This window comes from Zonotrichia albicollis, chromosome 2 (genome assembly GCF_047830755.1).
Source record: "Zonotrichia albicollis isolate bZonAlb1 chromosome 2, bZonAlb1.hap1, whole genome shotgun sequence".
Taxonomy (NCBI): Eukaryota; Metazoa; Chordata; class Aves; order Passeriformes; family Passerellidae; genus Zonotrichia; species Zonotrichia albicollis.
In genome coordinates, this window is record NC_133820.1 from 4,434,397 (window position 1) to 4,458,669 (window position 24,273).

Sequence of the window (24,273 nt, forward strand, 5' to 3'; positions counted from 1 at the left end):
TTAGCATCAATGCTGGCTCTGTCAGCTGCCAGCACTTGGTCAGTACACACACACACTTCCTTCTGAACAGAACAATATCACAGCACAAGCCCAAACTAAAAATGAACTCCTGTTTTGATACTCCCCAATACTAGAAAACACAATTTCCCCCCCTCTCTCTTTTCTTCTTCTTTTACTAAGCTCTGCAGCTATTTAATTCACCCTACATTTACAAGGTATGTGCATGTCTAAGATCCAGTATCCTGGATAATTTTATGTTTAGTTCATTTAGCCTGCCCTACCTGCTCAACAGAAGGTTGAATTGCAAAACATTGTATTAACGAAATGTTGCTTAAGCAATAACTTGTACATGGCAGCTAGAAATGATAGTAAGATTTCTTAAAACTGGACAATATTGGGGACAGAGCTGATACAGTCAAATTTATCCTCTTCAAGCCATCATCAAGTTCAGTTGTTATTAAAAGCAATACCATACATTTCTTTTTCTTTATCTAAAAATCAGAGATTTGAAACTGAAAGATCAGGAAATGAATATCCCACCTCAATCTAGCAGCTGGAGGAGTAATTTGGGTCTCCTAGCAGGAGGCTTCGTCCTAAGTAAGACAAACCCAGGAATAAATCCAAGCCCAACACCGTGTCTGCAGAGACTGTCAGCACCCACACACCCTGGGACAATAATCCTGCCATGGGGGCAGCTGCTCCTCAGAAGCTCCCTGAGATTTCCAACTAAACTTCACCTGGGCCAAGAAATAATTCTCAGGTATGGGTGATTTCCAGGTGGAGGTTACCAATGGACAGCTAATTCCCACTGTTAGCCTGGACTGGGTCTAAGATCAAAGGCTCCCAATCTTAATATCCACATCATTCAGCTGTTTTATAGTTTGATCCTTTCCTGTTCAGCAAATTTAGGGAGGAGAATTTTCAGCCTGGCCCAGGGACAGTCACAGACTTCTGGTGTTATTCCAGGGTGGAATTTCCAGACATGGTAAACATGAGCTGCAGTTAGTAAAACCTGTAACAGGTTCCATTAATTTGCACTATCATTTAGGTGGGAAAAGGAAAATAAGACAATAACTCTAATGAGAATTTATTCCAAGTGGAGATAAAAACAAGCTCCTGAGCCAGTCTGGTCAAGTTCCCCAGTGTCACCCAGCCTACACATATCCAAGTATTAGCCCACTAATTAATTTACATGTAAGAAAAAATCCAAGAGCCTTTGGATCCTCTTCTTTCCCCATGCAAGCACAGGCCCAAGAGTGGCAGCAAATTAAATAAAAAGCAAATGACAGTGCAGGTTGTGTGGCAAATATGTTAGCACATTTCTGCATGTCTGGCTACCTGCACATCCATCAGAGTGAACTCATTTTCAACCACTTTCCTCAAGCTATAAAAGAATACAACATTTATACCTTGTCTTCCCTGCTAATTCTAGTTCCCATTGTTCCCAGACACTGTGGACAAAGCCATATTTTGGATGTTAATATAATCCCTAGCTGAATGCACTGGCTGTTATCCCCACTAAGCAGGAGACACTTAGGAATGGGGACAGAGTGGATGCTCTGGGTGCTGAGGTTTCCCCACCAACAGCTCTGCAGGGTACCTGTGGGTACATCATGTCATGCTCATGTAGAAACCTGATGATTTTGTGTGCTGACCTCAAGGAACTCAAAGGAGTCCATTAGAAAGAAACAAGTCAAAAGGGCTTTGTGGATTTATTTTCCAGCTGGAAAGGGGAGTGCAGAATGACTGGCACATCCCTGGCCAGGCTGCACAGGGATGTGCCTCCCCCAGGAGAGGGAGTCTTTAACAGAGACACAGGAAATTAGAGCTACATCGAGCTATCATCAGCTCGTTTTCATCGAGCCATCAGCACCCTGCTGCTTTATTACTCCTGGCTGTAGCAGCAACTTTACCACTAAGCTGTGCTGCTGAAAAGACTGCTCCGTGGGGAATTTCCACAACATGCTGAATGCTCCTTTGACTATCCCTGCTAAAATCAGCTTTAATTCAACAAACTAACTAACTAAATAAATAAAAGGAGAAAGGGCTGCATGCACTGACATATTCACCCACCCAATGTCATAAACACACCTTGGGAGGCCTTGCCTGAGCACAGTGAAAATCCAAGCACTACCCTTCTGTCCTGTGGCACATTTCCAGGAACAGTCCAGCCCACACACATGGAGGGGAGCCTCTCCTGCAGAGGGGAACCAAAAGCACTTCCACTGATGAGCATAAGTATCAGTGAGGGCAAACCCACAGCAACAGGGTTTCTTAATGCTGGACCTGATTTCATTTCCTCTGGGGAAGCGAGCATTACACAGAGCAGATTATACCACCACTACAAATTACCATTAAGAAAACAGGTTAATCTCCTAAGCATTTGTCAGTAATAAATTCCAAAAAGATCTCTCTTTGGAGAAGAATAAAAACAAGATAACACATTTTGCTTGTATTGGGCAAGTTGCTGATCAGTTCATGTTTTAGACACAGAGCACTGTCTCTTTGCCATCAGTAAAATTATTTCTTTAAAATAATCTGTAGCCTATTAAAAGTTTGCCATGCTTATTTTGCTGGGACTAAGCCTGGCACATGGTAACAGTGCATCAGCTCATTGAACAGTTTGCAAACAAGCAAGCAAGGAAAAGAAGCAAAGGTGAACACACCACCTGGTTTCAGAAAATGAGATGCCTTCTTTAGTCAGCAAAATAAAACGTTCCTTCTGGTAACTGCAATCTGGAGCTACAGAGCCCTCTCCACCACAGATCACAGAGCACAGCAGATTGACAACAGCTACTGTAAAAACAAGAACAGAATACCAGGGATGAAGAAATGCTTCAGAGGCTCGAATTTTGCAGAAAATCTGATCCCACCTAAAGGCCATATTAAACATATGGAGATGAAAGACCACAGCATACTATTAAAAAGAAATTAGCTGCAGCAAGAAGAGATGCAGTGTGGAATGGGGAGTGTAGGTTTACATGGCAAGTATTTTTTTCCTCTCCTAATCAGAGAATGAAATACAAGAAAACATTAATAAGTCTCCTAAGAGGCACTCACTTCTTACAACCAACCAGCAAATCACAGAAAGCAGATTAACCACATCCATGACTCTGAGTGTGAATGCAGCACAGCAGCACAGGAATAGGCAGCATTTTGCTTTTCTATAGTAACAGACCCAGTGCAGAGCACTCACCATTTATATCATGGTGACTTACAAAATTAATGTTAGAACTAAGGACAGTTTGTCCTGCTTATATTAACACAAATGACAAACCATGTTTCAGGAATTAAGATATCCATTCACATTTCCCAACAGGATGAAGTGGGAGGAAAGCAGAGGCTGGGAATTATGATTCCAGTTTGCAGCTCTCAGAACAGAGCAAGTGCCTTTTCTTTTCATTACAGAACAACCAGCTGTTATTTTTCACTAAGGTAAAGGGCAGCTCATTAAAAAGTAAAGGTCAGCTAAACACTTTCCTGAACACAGCTGTTGTGTGATATGAGGTCTCCTTGGGTGTGCAAAAATCCAGTCACAAACAGGGCAAGGGACCTGTACAAAGTCTGCAGCTTTGAGAGCAGAGCTGGACTAAAATGCCACAGACTGGAGACCAAATTCCATTCCTGAGCCTTGTCCAGTTTCTTATTGTCTCTGTCCACTGCCTATTCATCCAAAGGATATTTTAAAACTGTACTGCAGGATCCTCACAAAACCATAATCCACTAAAGGCAGTTATATATTTTCCCATATAAAACAGCCTCTAAATTCCAGGCTTGAACAGGTGACTCTGTTTGGCATAAGGGTCTTTTCTGCTTTTCCTTGAATCTACAAAACTCAGGCTTCTGTTTGCTCTGGAGCTGTGTTGGCTACACACTTTTTTGTATTATCAGACATTTGGTTTGAAAGAGTGACAAGAAAAACAAAGTAAAACCACACATTTCCCCTAACTCTTTGCATTCTCCATTTCCAGAGCCTCTGAATCAGGGATTCTTTCCCTTTCATCATTCTGCCCTGGACAGAACAATCACTGAATTAATTTCATCCCTAAATCCCTTTACTTAGCTTCTACAGCAACAACCCTGAAAGTGGAACAATCAGTTTTGCTGCCTCTGGTTAAGGAACATCTGCATATTGAGGGTGATCTCTGACAAAACAAGCAGCCACATTTTCCCCAGATTTACATTTGTCACAGCCTCAGTGGCAGAAATCTTTGCCTTTCTGCTACCTCATGCTGAGCACAGGCATGGAACACAGCTACCCTACTCCTGCATGTATGCCCATTTTTTCCCAGGAGCAGTTTCTAGAGTTTGTTGCTTTATTTCTGTAGGATTTAAAAAGAAAAAAAAAAATCTTTTAGCCTCTTTCCCAAGTCAGAGAGGATCAAGGGGCTGACCCTTAAGCCTGAGCAATTCTCAGAAAGCAAGTGTTTGCAGCAGCACACTGTATCCCCAAGAAGAAGGCTACTTTGCCATATGTATGGCCTCAACACTGTGCTTCAATCCCAAAAGCAATATACACTGCATGGGATTGTTTTTTATTCCCTGATTTCCTTGGCAGTCTGGTCAACAGCACAGCCTTACCATTCAGATCCTAACTGCTGCCTGAAGTTCTCTTGGCTCATTTCCCCCCCAGACCAAAACAAAACAATTCAGCAAGGGTGTTTACTCCTTCCTTGCTGCCAAGCTGATGTGTATTGTTTCCTCCAGCATTCTCTGTTTGCTGTCCAGGAATCAGCAACATATCTCTGATGGGAACTAATTTATGAAATGTACTGCATCTCTACAAAGCTCCTTTTCTGTCACCAATGAACACAAGGAGAAAAAAAATTATTGAATAGTGGGAAAAAAAATGTGCCTTTCAGCTTTGGCACTGCAAACATTTTTCACCTTATAGTGAAAACAGAGACAGATTTATTGATTAAAGTCTGATCTCTACAGGCCACAGAACAGCTTCAAAAGCCATCAGGCACAACTCTCAGTGGCTGTTTTCCAGGCTTTTCTTTCCCATTGATATCTTCCAGAGAAACATATGTTAACATCACAGAGCAGGTGCTCATTTCAAACTGGAAGCCAATTTTTACTGTGTGAATTGCAGTCCTAAGTAAATACATATTTAAGTTTACATATATTTGAGACTTAAGAGGAGGTAAGTGCATTTGGGTTTTCTAAGGCTTTACAACTGCTGTTTTCCTAATGGCTGACAAAATAATGTAGTTCTAAATCAATAAATATCTGAACAATTCGTGCTGAAATCTTGAAGGAGAGAAGCTAAGTGATGGAACGGCAGCAGAGAAGGATGTTTGGAAATCTGCTCATAGAATCACTGAATGGTTTGAGTTGAAAGTGACCTTAAAGACAATCTCATTCCAACCCCCTGCCATGGGCAGGACTCCTCCCACTAGAACAGATTTTCAAAACTCCATCCAACCTGGCCTTGAGCACTTCCAGGGATGGGGCATCAGCCCAGTTTCTCTGGGCAGCCTCTTCCAGTGTGGTCCCCATGCTCACAGGAAGAATTTCTTCCTGAAGCTCCAGCACTTACCCAAACTCTTGTGCTCCTGTTCATCATTTCCCTGTTAAGACAATGCCCTACAAATGTCTGGGCTGGGAGTTACAATACAGGCATGCTGGCTATGCCATGTTCCATCCTTAAAAGATATATAAAGTACAGCTGAGATCCTCAACAAAATGGAGCACCTCTGCTGCAAGATCAGCCAGCTGTGATGCCTTCAGAGCAGAAATCCTGATCTGGTAATTGCCTTCAGATGCAGGAAAAGCTGAGGATGATTCTGGAATGTGTCAACATGGATTTCTGTAAGACAAAAAAAGTCACCCAGAGAAATCCAAAGTCTTCCAGCTCTGCCTCCTCACCCTCAGGGGCCAACAAAGGACTCAAGACAGACTCATTTCCCTTTTGCCCCCCTTTTATTTTTGTGGGGGGAAAAGCCCTGGGGCTGCTCACTGGTTCACAAACCCCTTTGTTGTCCACAAAAATCAAATTTACTACCTGGTGTGCGCCACACCAGTGATTACACACTGAGAGACATTGGTGTTCACCTCAGGGTTATACAAACCTGGCTGCTCCCAGGTATTCCACAAATCCAGCACCCAGACTATCAAAACTTTTCAGTATTTATGCATATTAGCAAACAAAGGAATTAGTGTTCACTGACTACAAGTTACACAGTTCTCTTATTAATTAGCATTCTGTCTTCTCTTGGTTCATGATTCTCCCACTTTCAATGCTAATTAGTCCATATGCTCAGTCCTTCTCGTACTTTGGGTCGGTGGTCCCAGAGTCAGTGGTCACGGTCTGCCCCTGCCGGGATTACTTTTTACCCCGCTGGAGCTCATTGCTGAGTTGGCTTTATTGGTTTCTTCCTCATCTTGCGGGTTCTGCCAAGTGTCCGTGTGGCCCGTAAATTCTGCATTATCAGAATAATATCCTCATAAATTATCAGAATAATATCCGCTATCAGCGGCACATCCTTCTTCCCGAGCTTGGTTAACCTCCCCCTACATCTCAGAGCATTAAAACCCGCTGAGCCCTAAAACTAAACAAGGCAATTCTACCAACAATTCAATTGTCCTTCTGCGCATCGCTCGGCGCTTGCTGGCAGCTGTGTTTCACAGATTAAATCTCTTTTCTTGTTGAGTAGGCTTGAAAGCATGCAAAGACCGAACAACAACGAGCATCCCTCCGTAAAAAAACTTTTACGTGTCCTATATTTTGCAACACTTTTCCACTAAAACGCGGCTAAACCGCGGGCGTCTCCACACGGACGCCGCCAGCAGCGCCCTCAGGCAGCCGACATGGCGGCCGCTCCCTGCCAGCGGCCGCGAGATGGCAGCGCCCGCCGCCCCAGCCCCAGCGCCGCCGGCAGCCGCGGCCCGGGGCGCCCTCCGGAGGGAACGATGAGGGCGGAGGGGAGGTGCTGACCTGCCCGGGGCTCCGGTGGGGACGGTGGAGAGGGGCGAGAAGGGCTGGGGAAGCGGAGAAGGAGAGAAAATGGCCGCCGCTGGTGACAGCGCAGGAGGGGCCGCTGGAGGTGAGCGGCCCCGCACGCACCTGAGGGAGGACAGTGTGGGGAAAGGCCAGCGAGCAGCAAGTGTGAGATGATAAAAGCGAAGGGGGAAAAAGAAAAGTGATTGTGAGGCTGGCCAAACATCCAAAATGATCCAAGAGGTTCCCACTGGACGAGTCCGTGTCCAGCAGCCTGCTGTTCTTCACAGTGTTCCTTACAGAGACCGACTTCCAGCCCCTCAGCACAAGAATAAAACAGGCTCTGCTGGCTATGATCTTAATTCCTTCAGTAATCCTCACTATATTTTATGGTGTGAGGGACCACTGGAAGTCATTTAAAATTGACATAAAGTTAGCAGCTTTGTAAAGTATGAGAAGATTATAGGGAAACCATTGGAGTTTAGTTGGATTTATTGGAAATGAGACCACTAGAAAAAGGTAAAGGTGTTCATTAGTAAGAAATGAGCACACACACACCCTCTCCCCAAATAATTCAGTATTGGGAATAGCCTGTTTACTTCATGTACATTAAGAATGTTTCAGTTTGTGAAAAGCACCAATCACTTGTTTTTAATTTAAAAAGTTTAATAGGAATAAAATGGTTATAAAAATAGCAATGTAATTAGAGTAGTAAAAATTTGGACAATTTGGATTAGGACAATATGAGACAATAAAAACAAAGAGCTACAGACGGTCCAGGTACCTCTTTCTTGGCAAAATAAGCCCAAAAAAGGACCCACGTTAACAGAGGATTAACCCTTAAAAACAATAGCCTGTTGCATATTCATATACCTCATACATGGTGCATAAATTCCATTCAAACACAGGATTCTGCCTGGTCAGTGTCAGCTTCTTCCTCTTAATCCTAACAGCATCTTTAGGGCTGAGTGAGGTGGGAAGAAGTTCGTTTCTTCTGATAATGGAGCAATAAATTCTCTTTCTCTGAAAGATTTAGGTGTCCTGTGGCTGCTATCTGGTGCGAGTACCTCATTCCCTTCTTTTAAAAAATATCCCACATACATAGTTCCTATTATAACTTTATGTTATAACCTAAAACTATATTTAACACACTACTTAAGAAAACTAATACAGCATAAGATTCTAACATGACACATATAATATTCGTTTTAATATTTGCAAAAAGTACACATTTTTCACAAGTTGATAGTACACAGGAGGAATGCTCAGGAATGGTACTCCTGGCTGCAGCCTGAAGCAGCAGCATCCATAGTAGGAACCTGCAGCTGGAGTTCCAGAACCTCCTTACCCAGTGCAGGGATCAACACCTCCCTCCTTGTGCTTGTCCTGAGCACGCTGCTGCCACCTCCTCTTATGCCATTCTTTGTGTCTTGTTTTCATCCTTATTTGCTTGGGGTTGCTTGTATTGGAGACCTTAGATATTTTAATTACTGACTGCCGGAGGTCCCAGTTTCTCTGAGTCTTGTTCCATCAGGCTCAAACACATCCTCCACAATTGTATAACCTGACCCAGACACGGCGTCCTAGTACTGTGAGGCCCCTGCCAGGTTACATAAGGTGACACCATCTGCACTGACATCTGTGACCTGCTGCAGGTGGCATCGCTCTGCAGCACATGTTAAGAAGGGGAGGAAGCTCCTTACAGCAGAAGTCTTTTTTTTTTCACTTTTAATCTGATCACTTTCGCACAAGGCATCCCTAGCAACTCAGCAATGGCCTTTGGCTGTCACCAATACTAGCAGGAGTGATATATATATATATATATATATATATATGGTGGAAATAAACACTACAGATTTGCTGATGTGGAAATAATTTGAGGGCAAACACAGTAGGCATTTTGCCCCCAAATTTCAGAAGTTGTCAAGTGCAAAAATTCTTCAGGTAAGAAATGCTATTTTGCTGTCCTCCTACTTTGTTAGTCCTGAGTGGTCATGTTTAAGATTTTCCACTAGAGTGGAAAAGGAAGAGTAAAAAAAAAAAAAAGAGTAAACATAGTTTTGTTTTACAGAGAGTGGGTCTGTGAAGTATTACATTATAGCCTGTTCTAGACCCACAGGGCTCAGAAAGGAAGGTGGTAAATTTGCTAGGCATTCTTGTGGCAGTCACCATAGTGTGTGGACTTGGAGAATATGAAGAGAAAAAAAATAAATGCTTGGGAAATGCAGAGGTACTCCAGCACCCTGAGATGGCAGGAGTGTGATTAATACTGTTCTCATGGAGGAATGCATGTGCAAACTCTGGCTGAGACATTTCCAGGAGTATGAGCTAATGGAGAATTGACCTTGAGTCCTAGTGACAAATAAGGCTAATTTTTAAAGGCTCTTTTTGAATAAACACTGAGCTGATTAGAACCTGTAGCAAAGCCCTGGGTTTCACAGGCTCATAGATTCGGCACCTAAGAAACCTCTCCAGTATTTTTGAAGTGGATTTTTTCCTTCCTGTAACAGAGGAGCTTCTCTCAGCACACGGAGGACAACATGCAGCTGTTGTCAGTGCCCACCCTGTGCACCTCACTGGATCAGCCCCAGGCAGCAGTGATATCTTCCAGCCCCAGGGCAGGCAGAGCCTCCAACACACCCAGAGTTAAAATCAGCAGCTTCAATCCACACCCCGCGACTCCCAGCCCTGCGGCGTCTCACAAGCACACCGCGGGTGTGGGTGCCTCCCACAGTGGTGACAGCGAGGGGATTTATTCATAGGTGTGTTTAAGACAAAAAAATATCACACTGAAAATGCGTGATGAGAGCATCCCCATCTGCATCATCTGCATCTCATCTGAGTCTCTGCTCTGAGCAGGAGGCAGGAAGCTCAGGGCTCTGGATTGCAATTTGTGAAATGTCAGGGAAAACAGAAACTGATTCTGATTGTCTCACTGGAAAAAAAAAATCTCTCTTTTCTGCCTTTCACAGTGCTGCTTCTACCTCTTTGTTTTTCAGGCTGCAGATCAAGGTGTTCAGGAGTTGAGAGAAGGGCAGTGTAGAGAGTCCAGCACATCACAATTCAGTGCAAGAGAGAGACAGGGTCAATTATTAAATCGGCCAGCTTGCAGGGCTTTCAGCACTGGGTAAGGAAAGCTGTTTGAAAAGCTACTTTCTCTCCTGCAGCATTAAGTGAAAATGCATAATTTGTGTTTTTAGGGTATTTGTAGTTGAGAGCATTGGGCAAACATTCACTGCTTGGTTTTCATAGAATTTCCAGCCCTTCTGTTGTCAGTGCTCTGATCCTGCAGGATCTTAACTCCAGCCTGTATAAAACCAGTGTAAAAAAGACATATATTAACACAAATATTACTGCTACAGAGGGAGTGAGGAGGGCAGCTGTATCACTACTGCTAAATACTTTTCCTTACTAAACTCTAGATCAGTTATGCTTTGACATTAATCCTTTATCCATAGGAGGAAAAAAAGGGTTTAGAAAGATTGTACATCACCTAAAGTCAGCCTGAAAGTGCAACTATGCAAATTGAAGTAAAAAGCAGTCATGAAGCTTAACATTCCCTGGCAATGATTCACACTTCTGTTTACACTTTGGAAATCCTCTTGGCCTTAAATTTTCTCTTGGGGACATGTGTTTTTACAAGACAGTTTCTCACTTTCATCTTCTCCTGCCCGGAACAGAGGCAGGAGAGTAAAGGCTGTAACTCTCAGCAAACCTACCAAGTATAGAAGGGATTAGGTAGGGGTGGTATTATTTGCCTTGTCATTGCTGAAAAGAATGCATTTTCATTACATTGGAGTATCCTACTTTTTAAAGATCTTACACAAGACAAAGGGATTTTTTGTATGTTTGTATGTTGTTCCCAGCTTTCAGGAGATTGAGTTTTCTACAAAGATGTCAGTTGTGGTAAGAGTTTGGTCTTTTCAACAGCTTAGGGGAAGGTAATCCATTTTGCACTTAAACTGTCCCTCTACCTTTCCATGTCCTAATATGCCCTCCATTATTTTAAATTGCTTCATTTTCTTTGCTTACAAGTGCTCTGCTTCTCTAATCTTGGAAAAATTGCTCTTCCTCACACTCTACCTTTCTGACTTGCAATAAATTAGCTGCTGAACTCCATGACAACAAAATTGATCATGTCTCCTCAAGCTGTCTCCTTATGTCTCAGGCAAGTTCGTGGGACCTTGTCTTCTCTGACATCTCCTGTCCTGGTTTTGCTGCAGAACCCTCCAACAGTGACTGCTGAGTGAAAGGAGACAGTTCTGGTGCTGCTTTACCTGATTGTTCTGCCACTTTCATCAGCATTTGCTTCCCTGGCTATCAATGATGGCTTTTGATCCTATTCACTTCATAATTGGACAGATTTAAACTTTTGCAACCTCCTGATTGTTTTTTTCAGCCAGTATCAGTGCTCCTACTTGCTTCTCACCATTTATAGCCATTAACTGTCCCTTCACAGAGGCAAATGTCTGGCTGTAAATCTGCAGTAAGGGTAGAAGAGCAGCCATTCCTAAAGTTCAGCTCTTCAGCCAAACCTGTATTTTAAGAGGGTTTTAAAAAGTGTTATTATCATAGCCTGGATACTCCTACCTAGTAGGATCTAGAAAATAGGAAGGTGAGCAGACAACCAAAATTCCTGCTAATTAGCCCAAGCTGCCTGCAGTATGAGTGGAATACAGTCTGAAATCATTTGGCTTTGGGAGGCCTGTAAAACTTAATCAACAGTTTCATTAATTGCCTTGTCACTTTTTGACCCACAGGGACAGAGTTTCTATTTCTGCAGATAGCAGGAATCCAGTACTAATGTCAAGTCAGTAGCTTGGACTAAAATGAGGGATACTTTGGTGGAGACAGGGAAAACAAAGTTTGTACAATCTGCATGTAGACTAGAGAACAATCAGGTTTTCTCAGAGGTGATATGCTCAACCCCTGCAAATTCAGGTTGAAAAAGTGTTTTGATGAGAGTTAGAAAAGGAGCCATACCCAGCAAGGTTCTGTCTCCTCACCCCCTATGGATAAATCCTCTAATCCTACAGAAGTAAAAAAACCCCCAACTTTACCAGTGGTTTTGGAATGTCCTTTCTTCTGAAAACACTGTAACTTGTTCAAAATTCTGTGTGCAATCAGCTTAGCAATATTCTGCCTGCTCCACACGCACGGGAATTCTCACCCAAGCCCCCCTGTGAATTCCCTGCCACTCACTGTGCAGCTTCTTCATGCTTTAAATAGCTCCCTGCTCCCAGCTGACATTCCCAGCCCACAGAGATCTCAGTATTCCCCTGCAGCTCCTCAGTTTGGGAAATCTAGAAATAACATGCTGTTTTACTATTATCCTTGCAAGCTGAGGTGAATCTTCTGGAGATAGTAAAACCAAGAGACAACTCCTGCATGTGCAGCACTGAAATTCTGCAATACATAACAGATCTTCAGCTGGGCTCGTTTGTCACCACGGGGTTAAATCCCCAGGATGGCTGGTGCCTCACGTAAGGGGAGCCTGGATTATTTGGCCATAGACTTAGAAAGGTGGCTCCAATTTCAACTAAAAATACATTTGCATTCCTTCTGCCTTATTCTTAACCACACAGCTTCCCTCCCACAAAGGCACAGCCCCTGTGCACTCCTTTCTCCCCTGCCCAGACTGTCTTTGCACAGCCCTGTGTGCCTCTTTCCCAGCTCCCACTCTCAAGCCCCACATTTCACCCAGATTTAAGTCCCCAAAATCATCCAGAACTCAATTTGTCCTTGCTTAGGCAAAGACAGAGATTTCATAATTTGAGGGTTGTATTATACAAAGCACATTGGTGGGTAAGATGTTATATTAAAATAAAGTTACAGAGATAATTTTATTCAATTTGCACTAAGGTTTACAATTTTTTTGCAATTCTTGTTTAACCAAGACAAGTCTTTTTCTCAAAAGTACTTAATTACATGAAATACTAAAGTACATTGCATTGAATCACATTAAATACCATGAAGTAAACCTTGTTTGTTACTAAGTTAATCACAAAGTATTACTTTTACTCAGATTTAATCTGGAGAGAGTATTTTCAGATTCAGTGTCTCAGAAGCTCAGTATAACACGGAATTTGCTAACTTCTTAACAAACAAACAGAGTAAAAGGCTAGATAATCATGACCTTCTTGACATTCCTTCATGTTTCACATCTTCTAGGCAGAGATGCTGGGGATCAGTTCTTTCCTTTAAATTAAAAAACAAAACAAACTGAACAACCACCTCACTTTTCCCAGTGTTTGGTTTGGAAAGACTAAGATATTTTGAAAAAGCTGTTTTAATGTATTGTTTTTTCGGTTTTTTGGTTTTTTAAAATGCTCTTGCCCTGTCAGTAATTAACAGATCCAAGTAATTTTAACTGGATAAGTTTTCTTTCTATTCTGTTTATTTTCTTTTATTGTACAGCCAACCTCATAATTGGCTGCCAATTCATTCAGAACTGTTCAGTGTCTTTGCAAGCTTCTACCAAGAATTTGTTTTCTTCACTAATTATTCTTGAAGAAGGTAATTTATATTATTAAATGTTCTTTAGGTCTACTTTCCTGTGGTTTATGAGCTCTTGCTAGCTTCACTCATCTGGAGAGAAATAAGACAAGTAAGTCTCCAGAAAATAATATTAGGGTTTACAACAAGCCACACAAGGGATAGCATTTTGAAACCAACAATTATAGAAGTTTTATGTTAAAATATTTCTGTAAATCGTAAGTAAAGTCCATTGGGATTTTTTAAGAATGAAAATATTTTTCCTGGAGAAAACATTTGTGACTGAAAGGGCTGTGTGTTGCCTCTGGGGTCCCATTTTACTGAAAGCAAAGATGGGGAGTGACCAGTTGGCTAAGAATCATTGAACAGGCTTAGAAAATCCTGCTCTTGATGCAGCTGATTTTGGCAGTAGCTTGAAAAGTCTTGGTGTGTTCTGGTACCTTTTCTCACTGGCCAGCCATGACCACAGCATTTCCATTTCCCAATTTTTTGGCAGCATCTGTAAAACTCTTGATATCTGAGAGTGCAGTTGCTGAAAGCTTGAATCAAATGCTGCAGGCACTGAAGAGTCTCCCAAGAGCACCATGTATAAAATGCAAAGTCATTATGTGTACATTTCTATAAACCAAATGGGTGCTTCATCTTGCTTTTCTCCTTGGTGTTCATCTGCATCCTTCAGTACATAATTATCATTTTTGACTGTGCATTTCCTTACCTATCAGGGTGTACCAGCTTTGGCTCTCACAATACATTTCATATTAGCTGTCCTCTATGTTTGACACATTGTTTTAGGAATGCAATTATTTTTTGCTGATATCTCCACCACTTTGATTAATAAAATAAAGCCACTACAACAGGAGGTAATTTATGAAACACTAAATAAGAAGCTCTCTCTCCCCTCAAGAGCTAAGACAAGAACAAAATGAGTAATCAGGGGTGATAATTGCATTGTCTCATTCCATTTTCTTTGAAACCTTATTACAGCTGTCCCAAGAACACGTGCATTATGCAATCCAAGTAATGAAAGAGCAGTTCTAAAAGCTAATTATCTATATAAAAATCTAGAGTTGATCCTTTACTCCTTGGAAATGGGAAGGTAATTGCATTGGTGTGCCAATTCATGATCATCACCACTGGGTATCACATCCAGCCTCAGAGTACCAACTTCTCCCTTTCATAAGGTGTTGGAAGAAAAAAAAAACCCTATTCAAATATTGCAGTGAGACCATTCCAGCACAGATGTGATTTTCATTCATCATGGGTCTGAATCTGAGAGAAAAATGCATGCAAGATCCAGTGGCTAAAAACTGAAGAGAAATCTTGTGGCCTGGAGCAGGAGGATTATCCTGGCACCTTCAAGCTTTAAAATCCTTTGAGCCACTACCCACGTTAGGAAAACACTAACATCTCTTCAAGCATTCCTTCCAAGCCACAGGAAACTAGAATGAGAAGAGGAAACAAATCACAAGTGGTTGCATACTTGTAATTTTTTGGTGCTCCACTGCCCACATTTCATGGCATGGAAGTTACCTCAGATGGCAGCAGTGGGGTTGCTCCAGAGGCTCTGATCAAAGAGCAGACCTGGAAACTCTCCTCACTCAGCAAGCCTTGGCTTTGCAGCTACTGCAGAGACAGCAGAACAAAGTGAGAAGAAACATTGCTCACCATGGGGATGAGGATACCGAAGATAAGGGCTGAAATGCTTCCCGACTGAAATGTAATGCTGTGAAAGAAAATGTATCAACTCTGCTTGGGAGTGGATGAAGAAAGTCCTAAGAAAGCAACATGAAACAGTGTCTCAAATTATCCATTGTTATTTCCACAGGCTTTCTTGGGGGCTTTGTTGGTTTTTTCTTCAAGAACAAATCATTAGGAGACTACATTTGGACACCAACCTGCCACTTACTGCTGCTTCTGCTACTGCCATGGCCCCAAGCTGATGGTACAACAGCAAGAGGCCAGCAGCCAAAATGCATTAGGAACTCAGCTGACATCAACATCTCTGCTGAATGTCTTGTACCACACTAATGTCTTGGTGCAGATTGGCAGTACAGATATTTAACAGTGACTTTTCTGGACAGACAATAATTAACAGGCATGCAGTGCCATAAACATGCATTTTACAGCAGGAAGAACCACCCAGGCTCATCTCATGAACAAGAGGAAAACAACCTTGAATTCAGCTGTTGTAAATATCCTAGTAGAAAAAGGCCATAATTATTCATCTTTACAAATAAAAATATGACTGATAAGTGTAATCCCCCCTTTGGATTAAAATCCAAGTTTGCTTGGTGCTGAGGTAGAAGAGTTTCAATAAATGTAGAAGTGTGTGAGAAAATGGTGTCTAGGAATTTATCTTCCTTGATGATAGATCATTATGTATATGCAGATCATTGTGCAGCAAATAGAAGTTAGAGATTATTAAAAATAAAAATAAACCTGCAGTTTCTCAGTGATTTAGTGAAATGCTACTCAGAGTATAAGGGCAAGTGATCCTTTCATGCAAGAGAGTAGCACATCTCTTACTAGGCCCAAGAGATGAACGAATCATACTCACCAAAATGACCAAAAATTGGGGATCCAAACTTGTTTTGATTAGGTGTGGGATTTCTATCCTGTGCCTTTAAAAGCTGGCAGCTTAGCAAAACCATCAAGCTGCATAATTTCCCACTGGTTAGAAAAATACTGCTGATGATCTCTCAAGTGGAACTGAGCAAAAAACCTTATCTCATGCAAACAGTGAGATGTGTATTTTTGGGGATTCTTTTTTTCCCCTCTGTGTTATATAATAAGAAATCAGGTGTGTTTACCATGGAAATACTGATTCTTCATTTTAACTGCTGGTTTTTAAATAGCTGCCTTCAATGTATATATTGATCTTAGGATTGAACATTGATCTGTTAAAAATGCTAGAATTTGATTACTACACACTCAATGCAGATTAATGAATCTGCAGATTCAGCTACACAAGATCCCTGTGCTCATCCCTCAAGCAAGGATGTTGAGAAATGAAAAAACCTGGCACGTTTATCCTGGACTTTTCAGGTTGTAGTGCACAAACAGATCAAAACCCACCATCCCTTACAGCTCAAACCCACAGCCTTTAACAGCAGTGCATCTCTCAGCTGGTAACTGCATTTTTTTGGCCATAACAAGACCATGTGTTGTTCACAATGGCAGAGCCCAAAGTGATGCACAGTGAATTAAATAGAGAACTAAGAAGCCTCCCTGTGCTGCTGCTATTATGGAATCATTTTTGTTCACTCACCTGGAGGAAGAGCTGCTTTTAACTCTTCCCTTCTCTGCCCTCTCCTCTGCTTTGTCCATCAGCAAAGGGACCTTGCTGGTTGTGCCATTTTGGAGCTGGAATTCTTAAAACCCCGGTTTGGAGATGAGGAATTTCAGGTAACACCTGGCAAATCCAGAGGACACTGCTGAAACAATTCCAGTGTTCATCCACCTACTGCATATGGAATATAAGGAAGAGGAGCCAACTCAAAAGGTTTCTGAAGTTCATTATGTTTTTTTCCAAGTAAACAAAAAAAGTAATTTTCCCCTGAAGAGTAAATTATTTTTCTTCATAGTCTAAATTTTTCAGTAAGTGAATTGAATCCGATGGGTTTTTAATGTTCTTGTAAAGCCAGGAAAGTGTATTAGAATTGCTAACATTTATCATGTTCCTTGGTAGATTAGTTAGAGACTTTGGTTAAAAAGAAGCCCCACACAGATTGTCTCACTTGAATAAATACTATTAAGTAAATAGCTAGGGCTGCTAAACAAATTAAAAGGAAACAAAAGATAAATAAAATTATATTTCTGCAAGAAAATAGTGTCCAAATTTAGCCCATGCAATTTTTGTCAGAAGAGAGAGGCTAAAATTATCTCCAGCTAAACCAGAGGTTCTCACATACTTGTCATTTAGGAACTCTTTCAGTGACATGCAGGCAAAGACTGGAACTGACAATTATCCCAACAGAAAAAGAACAACAAAACGGAGGTTAGAGGACGCATTATTTATTGTGCTCATCTGACAGCCCAAATGCAATGAGATGAGGCAGAAGTGCCCAGGCACTGTTTACAGGAAGAATCATCTCTTGAAATAGATTTTCATTTCCCTTTGCTCTGTCATAATTAGAAATGTCAAATTTCTTTGGGGACGAAAAAGAATAAAAAGGCGTGGGAGAAGTTTTTGCTTCCTCTTCTTCCTTAGGAAATGAAAATATGAGTGAGAATTGAAATATCTGTCTGCAATAAACATAAAATAAATATGTTTTTGCTCAGCCTAAAACATATTTACATTTTTGGAAATGTGGAGTGCATTGCTCATAATCTAGTTAGTTTATCAAAAGTATATTCAGATATGAATTCTTTACCTTTGAATGATGATGAATCTGTTATCCAATGAACTTAGCCTAAGATCTCAGCAAATCAGGAAAAGTTTAGGAAATGCTGCATGTAGAAAGTAACAGAGTAGCTGAGAAGTGCAGGAAAAAGTGGCACACACAAGCTGTTCATAGATTTTGGATACCAAGGCATATCATGTTTCTGAAAACAATCTTGGAAAATTAATTTTATATAACAGCACATCTGTTATAGTCGACTTACCATTGCACACAGGATAAAGGAAGCACCATAAATGTGGTTCACAAAATCCCCCAACCCACAGCAGTAATTGTTAAAAATTAAGTTGACTTTTGCTGCACCTGTGGTGCTGGGTATTTTGGTTGGTTGGCTGGTTTGTTTGTTTTTCTCTTGATTTCTGCATTTAAATCCAGGAGATTCCGAGATCCTCAGGTCCTGTGCACTCCAGCTGGCTGACAAACCCTTACAAGAAATGTTCTTGTTCAAACATGGTCCTGTGCCATGTTGGAACAGCATGTTTCTTCTCTCCTTTCTTCATTTCATATTGTTTTGTGAACTGAAGATTCTAAGGACATTCAGTTTTCAACACATTTCTGTAAGGAAATACGCTGCCTGTGTTGTGAGAAGGGTGCAGTGGCTCCAACAACATCAATTCCAGCTCGCAGCTGTGTTTGGATCCCAGTCCTTGGCTCTGGGCATGTGTCAGGCTGCCAAAAACTCAACTTCCCAGCAAAATGGGGAGCCCTCCCTGTCTCTGCTGGCTGCTCATGAGAAAGGGCTGTGGCTTCATCCAGTCCCTTGCTCAGGGCAATCCACGAGGCTTGGATTACATGGGAATCAGCTAGCTCTGCATGTTTCAAGGCTCAGTGAGCAAATCTGAGAACAAATTGATGGTTTAAATTGAATTTTGCTTCTGATGTGCCAAATGGACCACCTGGGTAGATTCCTAAATCTGAATGTCTGGCTGTGGAGTACCACCCTCTGAGGCAGCTGAATCCCATCCATCTGGCACCCTCCAGCCCACAGTTTAGCCCAGAAGTTGCATTTTTCTGAAGTGCACCCCATCCTAGGGGGTTACCATGGCAACTGAGGGCCGACTGGCAGATGCCGATCCTGCTGCAGCTCCGCTTCTGTCAGAGACAGCTGAACCACTAAAGCTCCATTTTATGGTCTTTGTCGTAAGACCTAAGGTGGTTAAAGAGCTCAGGGCACACCTGCACAAACCCACCCCATTCAGAGCTGTTATTCCCCTGTCAGTGACAAGTAATTCCATTTCTTGCACCAGCCTGTTTGCTGTTGTGAGAAAGCCCATGAAGCACTCAGCTTTGCCATCACACAGCTCACCAAGCAGTGCAGCAGCAATGCCACTAATGGTTTACCATGAAAAACAAGTGCTCCCTCTCCCCAAGAGGTTAATGTGAAGCTGCCAGTGTGGAGACACTTGTTAGAAACTGAGTCACCTCCTATTTTTAAAAGGCTGGTGGAAGGGGACTCACCTCAGAAATGTTAAGGCTCCAAACCCTGCTTTTATTGTTAGGCTGATAAGGGATGATAGGCAAATTGTTTTCTCATTCATGCCCAATTTCTCAGTCTTTTGAAGAGGACTTTTGAGGCTGTCTCTCTCTGTAAACTGGTTCTAACAGCATTTCAGAGCTAAGCTATGTAGAAGCTAAATATGATCACCACTTACATCAGCACTGAGGTGACTGCCGAGCACTGTCAGAGGAGGATGGCAACATTTGACTCACAGCCGCATGTCCTGATGCTACAGCATCCCCTGTTTGCTCTCTGGCTGCCAGAAGCCTTGGTGATATGGCTCAAAACCTTGGTGAGCACAAATCTGGGGCTGTGTTGCCAGGCAGAAGAGATTCCCAGCCTCAATTTCCCATCTACTCTTCAGGAATATATCCTGGTGGATGTCCCTTATTTTTCAATCTGTAGTTTCAGTGAGATGTCAGCTGTCCTCTCATGGAAAGGAGAAGCCCATTTCTCTTCTGCATGGATCTGCAACTTGGAAACACTTTGTTAGAGCTGTGTGGCCACTGCCCAACAACACAGGAGGGCACATCCCTCTGACAGCTTTTAATGCAGGAATACCCTTGCCATATTGCACGTGGCATTGGAGCATTTCCCTGCAGCCCAGCTGCACCTCAGTCATCTCTGTAACATCCCTCTGCTTCTAGACTGTCTTTCAGTGAACCACAATATCATTGCTGCATTGAAAATTTTTCCCCTTCTTTGTGTCTAACTCACCTTTTCATTTATCCTCACATTGTTTGCTTTCAGCTGCTTTCTCCTTCCCAGGGAATGAATAAGCAGAGGGAAGTGGAGACCTTTCTTCTGCTCCTCCTGTCTGCTCTCTGCCTGTCCACTGACAGACCAAAACTGCATCTTGGGTTCACTCTCCTAAATATTTGAGTCACTTCTCCAAACTGCTTCATGGAATGCCAGCAAACAGAGGGGAAAGGCAGCATGAGAAGCAGGATGTCAGAAATTAAACCAGTTTCTCATTTCTGTATCTCTTGCCCAGCTCTCTTCTGTAAGAGTATGTAACAGTCCAAATTTAGAGCCTCCAGACTGCAATCAAATCCATTCAGCACAGCGACGTGGCGTTCAAGTGCTGTGAATGAAGCTGAGTTTCTGAGCCATCACATGGATTTGCAGTGTGCTGGGGGAGTGTGTGACTGTCACCCTTGGTGGCACCCAGAGCCCAGAGCAGGCACAGCGTGGTTGGGAAGAGAGAGGGGCTGGGAATTGCTCCTGCCAGGGGGAGGAGGTGCTGATGGAGAGGCTGACTGTAAATCTCAGAGTGTGCCAGTCTCCCTGCTCTTGGGCCACAGAGAGAACCCCCAGCTTCAGTGTACTCATTGCACAACCTTTACATGCAATGGTAGCAGGTGCACAGTATAATTTTATCTAAAAAGAAAAAAAACACCTGAGAAAAACTGGAAAGAATTTTGAAGTAGGTCTTCTAATGTGCTTGTGCCTGGAAAGCTGCTGTAGTGCAACCAGCATCCAAGCCAAAAGGTTTTGTCACAGTGCCTAACACTATTTTTAAAGCTATGTTCATTTAAAGACTTAGAGAATTCTTCCTTGCTCTTTCTAATCCTGGGTAAAATAACCACAAATTATTTTAAAGCACAGTATTTCAAATTTGAATGCTTATGGAACTAAGCAGCAGTCCCAAACACTCTCCCATGAACAAAGTGCTGGATGAGCATCCTCAGAGCTGTCTGCTGACAACTATGGCAACTTTAAGTCAGAAAGAATTGAACCCCTAACTCACCTTGCACAACTATGAATGGTCATCACTCTCTGAGAAACAGAAACTCCATCTTGCAACTTGGCCAGTGTCACACTCAACCCACCATTAAAAAGTACCTAGTGTTAATTATCATTCCTTTAGATGACTTAACTGTTACAGGTTTGTTTTAAAGGTATGTGGTTTCTAACAAAATTTCTTAAGAAGTGAGCTGAGGAAGGAGAAAATCTTGGAAACAGGGTATCAGCATGGAGTCATGCTGCAGAGGGGAAGGAGAAGAACTGCAGTGCTGTTTGTGAACAGCTGCAGATTCCCTGGGATTTGTTTTCCAATTAGTTACAAAGCTCATTAACAAACTCTATTTAGAGGGTTTTCTATTTAAGTAAGATTTTCCTAAAGTAGTAGCCATCAGTTCTTATTTGGATAGTGAATCTGTCAGATTCCATGGCCTATGCCAGTGTACAGCCTGCAAAAAAAAGGGCAGCATGATAATATGGGTAGAATAATAATCAGGAAAAAAAGGAGCTTGCTTTGAAGAGTAGCATATCCCTATTTTTCCTGTCAAAACACCTTGCTGTGGGTTGTAGTAGTAGTTGTTTTTTTGAACTTCAGTTTGCTCTGCCAGTAAAGGGAAATTAATCTAGAGGGGAACATTGACAGAAAGTTCTTAAAAGGCACCAAGAAGGTGGATGGTGCCTTTTCATCAAAGAGAACAAAGCAAATGCAAATACTAAAAGGTACATTTAAACCTGTGGAAAATAAATCTCTATTACCTTAAATAACTCAGGCTCAGCAGTACAGAATGTCACTGAGAAGACAAACTGGATACTCACATGGATAAAGGTATTTGTGCACTTCATAATTCATGGAAAGAACTTAAAATTGATTTCACCCCACATTTCAAAGACTAGTTCAATCTGTCCTTAGGCAGGCAGTGACCTCACAGACGCCTCCTGTGTCATTCCCTGTGCTTCAGCTGAGGCTTTTGGGGGTGGCCTCTTGTTGAGTGTGTGACTGGATCAGGAGGAATATGGGCTGGGATCCAACTGCTGCTAATTGCAGCTCATTTCCTCACAGTGCTGCCAGCTCTGCCCACGGAACAGGACTATTCCCAAGGATTGTGAGTGATGGCCTGAGCCTGGCTCAGTGGGACCTTTCCATAAAAAACTGGCTTTCCATAAAAGAGTGGCTCAGCTCTCCCAGGCACCCCCTCTCAGTGTATTCATGCCCTGCACATAACCACACACACTCAGTGGTTATTTTGTTGGTACAAGGCCAGTGAAACTCTTATTAAACATTTACTTTTGGAATTTCTTCCTCAAAAACATCGTCTGGGATATTCTCAAAGAGCTAAAGGTGAACACAGTAGCCTACTGTAACATTTATCTACTGCTGAGGTAAGAAAAATTCACAATCCAAGTGATGCAGGATGCCTTTAACAAACCTTGTCCTGCCTCCATCAGGGGAGGCATCAAGAGCAGAACTCAGAGTGGTTTGTACAAGCTCAGCATCTTTGTCATTTAAAGGAGATTCTGTCCTACAGGGACCATCTGCCCAGGCTTCAAAACACCAGATTATTTACCAGGAATTGAATCAACATATCAGAGAAGTTGCTTTTGATCTTTGCAATGGTGTTAAGAATAACCTTCCTAGAAGTGACACCTGAACCCTTGCTCTTCCCAGCACACAAGCAATGACAGTGCTTAAGTGGATGTGCAATCCTCACAGCAGGAGAGGGTGCTCCCTGTATCCTTATCAGCATGCTGCCCATCAAATTTGGGCTGCTATTAGGAATAAACGTTTTGGAAATGTCCAAGAGCAGCAGGAACGGGGCACTAGAGGGAGCTCCAGCAGCACCACCCACCTCCAGCCTGAAACCAAACCCCGAGCAGAAATTTCCTTCTCCAGTTGTGAGGCTTTGGGATGGCTTATTGCTTTGATTAACTTCTCTGCACATTTGGATAACATTTTCCAATATTCTTTTGCAGCTGCAAACTCTGGAATTGCCAGCATTCCCCATTTCTGCCAACAGCTCCTATTATTGTATGGTTCTAGGAACTCAGATTTAGCCCATTACATAAATGTTAATTAAAAAACGCCAACCCAAACACTATAGATATCTTTGTTTCAGAAAAACTGCCTGAAAAGCTTCAATGAAATTTGAAAAACCCTCCACATATTACATTTTTTCCCTTATGGAGATTAAATCCTCCTTTTAATCAGTAAGCCTGCAGCTGTGCATCAGGAATTAAAGCTAATATTTAGCCTTTGAATAAATAAGAGACATTTTGGGAATAATGTTCCTACTGGGGAACTGTGGGGAAAAAAAGACAAGATTATTGCTGTTGGTATGCTCTTTGCTGGCAATTGCTATAGCTAAAGCAAAAGTGGCAGAAGCAGCTTTTTTATTTTTAGAAAGATATCCACAGTGATTTATTAAACCTCTCTGGGGAAGACAAAAGCTACCCTCTCCATATATTTACTTGAGGAAGAATTTATTTTCAAGGCAGAAAACTAATAATTTCTAAATAAGAAGAGTCAGGCTTTTGTAGAAACCCCAGGGCTAATTTTGGAACAAATTATCTCAAAAATCAACTACAGAGAACCCAACTGCATCAAACAGTGTGTTACTCTATTTCATTCACAAAATTGCTCAGGAACCCCAGCAGTAAAGCAGAGAATCCTTTTTTAGATATTTCCTGTATAGCTCTTTTAAATCTAATGAGAGCAGAACCCCTGTTATAAAAATTCAAGCTTAATTTACACGTGATAGAAAACCATTGCTCAGTGCAGTGCTATGAGCAGCAAGGTTTGAATAGTGCTAAACCCCTGTGTTCCTCCCTTTCCAAACAGATACACCACAAATTCATAACACATTCTTTCATTTCTCACTGATCTAAACATGATTAAAATGTTATCTCCTGAGAAAAAAACCTACAGTTATGCTCCCTTCTCCCACAGAAGGGCCACTTACTCCACCAGAAAAGACAGATATCCATATTAGCTGTTCCTCCCACTCCATTTCCTTAACAAACAAGCACCTTACCTTGACATTTTCTCCTCTCTCCTGCTGATGTCAGGTAAACATCAAACACTGAGCAGATCTCCATCCTCTCTCTGTGGCACTGACCTCCTCAGGATGTGATGCTTCCTGGGTTTCGCAGCACTCCAGTGTTTGAGGTGTCCATTCTTCTCACATCCTCTGCCTCAA

General features: G+C 42.1%; 1 long non-coding RNA gene across 1 annotated transcript; it reads right to left on the reverse strand.

Annotated features, from left to right (window-relative positions):
• Nucleotides 1-7,439: 7,439 nt before the first annotated feature.
• LOC141726886 (uncharacterized) lies at nucleotides 7,440-17,796 on the reverse strand. The gene is made up of 3 exons (XR_012577837.1): nucleotides 16,707-17,796; nucleotides 14,969-15,061; nucleotides 7,440-14,877 (listed from the first exon to the last, which is right to left on the reverse strand). It is a non-coding gene; the product is annotated as an uncharacterized LOC141726886 (long non-coding RNA).
• Nucleotides 17,797-24,273: the final 6,477 nt, after the last annotated feature.